Below are 4621 nucleotides of genomic sequence, written 5' to 3' on the forward strand. Positions count from 1 at the left end.
TCGCCCAAGCTGGAGTCCGGTGGACAGATCTCCGCTCACTGCAAGCTCTGCCTCCTGGGTTCACTCCATTCTCCTGCCTCAGCCTCCCGAGTAGCTGGGACTACAGGCGCCCGCCACCTCGCCCGGCTAGTTTTTTTTTTTTTTTTTTTTTTTTTTTTTTTAAAGACGGGGTTTCACCGTGTCAGCCAGGATGGTCTCGATCTCCTGACCTTGTGATCCGCCCACCTCGGCCTCCCAAAGTGCTGGGATTACAGGCTTGAGCCACCGCGCCCGGCCTGGATGTCTCTTTTTTTTCCTCACCCTAAACCTCTCATCAACATAACCAACAAGTCAACTAGCACAGAGATATTGATTATAAATCTCAAATTTTTAACACAGGATTTGACCTTAGTAGGCTTGGAGAAATTTACAGTTTCAGCACAGATCAAGTCAGCTGTACGGACAGTGCCACGTGCTTAGGACTGCAATCTCCCCGAGATCGTCTTCCAAAGCTACTCTTTTTCAGGAGCTTACAATGTGAAACAGACAAAAAGCAGACTTGCTTTGTTCATAAAGGCTGAAATAGGGCTGGGGTTGAATTTGGTCCTGACCAATGCATTTTCACCTCCCGTTTACAGCACATTTTGAAAACCACTGGTTGGTCTAGCAGATAAAGTAGTCCAATTTAAAAGCTCAAGGTATCATTAGCAACTTTACTGTTGGTGAGCTACTGATTAACTGGAAGTATTTTAACTAAGAGACTCCACAGGGTCAGTTCTATAGGTTAGAGCATATGTAACATTATTTCTTTTAGAAATTTCCTTTAAAACTGTACCTTAGAATTATAATACGTTCTAAAGAAAATATGATTAGACTTTCAATGGGTTTTCTTTCTGTAAACATTTCTTTTGTGTCACATGAACTTTTTGGCAAAATAATGTTATGTTAAATAAGCTGGCTTGAGACATAATTAAAGACCAACAGTTTTCCATCCAGAAAACATATGAAACACGTCAAAGTTGTTCTAGCTTCTAGATTTCGTTGTAGATTGTCCAGATAAACAGATTCTAGCTTTGAGATCATTTGGTTTAAAAATGGAAAGGTAAATTAAATCCCAAATCTACATGATAGCATATTTGGGGTTATTTATCAGCAATTAATGTGACAAAATATCTTTGACTCTGTGGCCCTCAACTGAGTAAACTGTAACAATTTATTAGTATTTACCATTGTCATTTGTCAGAATAACCTATCTACTCTCACTCCTAATGTACTACATATCGATGAAGACTCAGTGGTGTAATCTTCCTGAATAAAACAAAAATAATAAAAATAAAACCAAAAAAAGTAAGTTAGTACTAGTATAATGAGGCTTCATTATTTTAATTTTATATTTTATTGAATAAGTGATTTCAAGTTTTTGTTTAGGCTTTATTATGTAAAGGGAATAATGCTTTCATTACAGCTTATCTATTGCTTTAAAACTTCAAAGATGAAAAACATTAGAGGCCTGTTGCAGCTGAGCTCTTCAGGAAGCAGGATCTGAGATGGGGATTATAGACTCTGGTTTTAGATATATCTGTAGTTTAAAAATGAGACCACGTGGAATTTACGGCAAGCCCCAGGAGAATGTAAACCAGTCCCTGGTTTCTGGAGCAAAACCATGATGTCTTTAGCATAAAAATTATATACCACTTAAAAAAATAGGAGCTGGCATGTTCCTGGGCTCTAGAAGAGAATGAACATGTGACCATTAGGCATGAATTGATTACGCAGTCAGAGCTAACTATCATGAGCTGGGCTCTGTTAGGCTTCCCCAAAAATAAGGTTCAGTGGGCCCAGCAATACATTGTAAGGGAGAAGTTGTACAGCTGGGATCAGGCCAGAGCAGGGTCAAAGAGCAGACTCCTGTCATCACCACCATTTTACTGGTGTTTCATATTTATACCTATTGTTTATACCTATGGCTGTACAGAGTCCTGTATGGCCAGCTAGTAAAGGAGGAAAAGGCTAGTCCTTAATATATGCACAGGTAAACTGAAGATGCTCTACTGCTTAACTCAGGGACGACCTTGAAAGACAGTAGTGAAGAGTATTCTTCCCAGTGGGCAGAAATCTGGGCGTGATGCAGCTGGTTGTCTACTTTGTATGAAAAATGAAGTGGCCTGGATGGGATGTCCACAGGCTATAGTTACTGTCTTGGCTGGTTGTTCAGGGACCTGGAAGGAGAAAGACTGGAAGTTTAAGATCAAGGATGTCTGGAAAAGAGTTAGGTGGAAAACTGTGTGGGAGTGGAAATGAAGTGTAAAATATTTCCAGAAAATCACAGAGTTGTGTGTATTTCATATCTCCATTTCAGATCACCTCCCACATTCTCCTAAACTGACATCACCCAGGCTTTCAAACTCACTATACCACGGTCACCAACGGTGTCCATCCTGTCAAATCCAAAGTCTGTTCTTAGCCTTTACTTACTTGCTCTCAACAGCATTGGTGGTTAAAGGTTGTCTTTCTACTTCTGAAACAAGTTTTTCCATGCATCTTCTAGGATATTACATTCCCCTGGTTTTCCTTGCATTATGTTGAATGCTTGTTTTTAGTCACTTTTCCAGACTTCTTATATTCCTTTTGTCCTTTAAATGCTGGAACATCCCAGTGCTAAATCCTTGGCCCTCTTCTCTCTATGTATATTCACTCATTAGCCAATATTACCTAAACCTATGGCTTTCAATGACACCCACAGCCCTGACTGTTCCCTGAGCCCCAGACTGGTATGTTCAACCATCTATATGCCACCTCCACTTGGATGAATAATAGGTATGCCTAACGTCAAATGTCCGAACCAGAACGGTGGATTTCCCTCCAAAACCTGCTTCTCCATGGAGTTATCCTTATTTTCCTTCATGATACATCCCATCTGCTGCATCAGCATCAGATCCTAATATTGATGCTCAAAGCACGGTATAAACTTGACTCCTTCTCACAACCTTAAGCAACCTTCCTAAGCTAAGCCTCCTGAAGTACCCTGAGAGCTAACTTACTGACATCCAGGGTTATATTCCTGTTATGCTGCAAGGTCAGTAGCCAGTACACAACAGAGGTGTCTTAGTGACCTTTTCTTTTTCTTTTTAAAGACATGAAGTCATATCATAGGTCAAAGCCTACCAGTGGTTTCCAATTACATTCAGAATAAAGTCCAAACTCCTTGCCGTATATAAAAAGGCCCTCCCAGATTTACCCTGGCCTGCGTCTCGGATCCCTTCTCCTATTCTCCCAGCCCATTCCTCTCTTCATTTATTCTTTGGCCGACCAGCATTCTCACCGTTGCCCAAATGTGTGTTTGTTCCTCCTCTAGGGACACTGTTCTTGCCATCTTGCAAAAACCCTTCTTGTCCAGATTTTTCTGTGGTTTTCTCCCTTACATCATTCACGTATCTAATCAAATTTCACTATAATAAAAATTTTAGTCGGGCGCAGTGGCTCATGCCTCTAATCCCAGCACTTTGGGAGGCTGAGGCGGTCGGATTACCTGAGGTCAGGAGTTGGAGACCAGCCTGACCAACATGGAGAAACCCCGTCTCTACTAAAAATAGAAAATTAGCTGGGCATGGTGGCACTTGCTTGTAATCACAGCTACTGGGGAGGCTGCGGCAGGAGAATCGCTTGAACCCGGGAGGCGGGGGTTACGGAGAGCCGAGATCGTGCCATTGCACTGCAGCCTGGGCAACAAGAACGAAACTCCATCTAAAGATTAAAACAACAACAACAACAAAATAGCTTGAGAAGATTATTTGCAGATTATTTAAAACACATATCCCTGGCCCGGCTCAGTGGCTCATACCTATATTCCCAGCACTTTGGGAGGCCGAGGTGGGCAGATCACGAGGTCAGGAGATCGAGACCATCCTGGCTAGCACGGTGAAACCCCGTCTCTACTAAAATACAAAAAATTAGCCGGGCGAGGTGGCGGCGCCTGTAATCCCAGCTACTCGGGAGGCTGAGGCAGGAGAATGGCGTGAACCCGGGAGGCGGAGCTTTAGTGAGCCGAGATCGTGCCACTGCACTCCAGCCTGGGCGATAGTGAGACTCCGTCTAAAACAACAACAACAACAACAACAACAACAACAACAACAACAACAGCAAACCACATACCCTTTAACCTTCCCCTTAGCCTCTACTGTTTTTCTTCAAAACACTAACTGCTGTCAGCTGTGCTATAACCTTTTCATGTGTTTATTTTCTCCCTTTCCTTGTAAAACACAAACTCCTGAAGCAGACACTTGTTGGTTCACTGCTTATCTTCAGCATCTAGAACTATGCCTGAAATTCTAAGAAACTTGGATAATATTTGCTGAATGAAAAATAAATTTTGTAATGTATTATCTTACCAACTTTGGAAGATATACAATGCTTAAGCTATTTTGCAAATGAAGAACATGAGTCAGGAAGGTTAAGTAATGTGGTAAAAAATCACTTTGTTTTATTCAGTGTTTCTATATGATAACTTAAACAGGAAATTTCTTTTAAACTTTAGCACCAGGGAGAAAATGCTTGCTTGGGGAATATAATGAAAGTGTTTGTTGTTGTTGTTTAGCATTATGTTTTCTTTTTGACCTTGGCTTCTAGGAAATTACAGTTAGAT

This window comes from Rhinopithecus bieti, unplaced genomic scaffold, assembly GCF_001698545.2.
Source record: "Rhinopithecus bieti isolate Rb0 unplaced genomic scaffold, ASM169854v2 scaffold_5350, whole genome shotgun sequence".
Classification (NCBI taxonomy): Eukaryota; Metazoa; Chordata; class Mammalia; order Primates; family Cercopithecidae; genus Rhinopithecus; species Rhinopithecus bieti.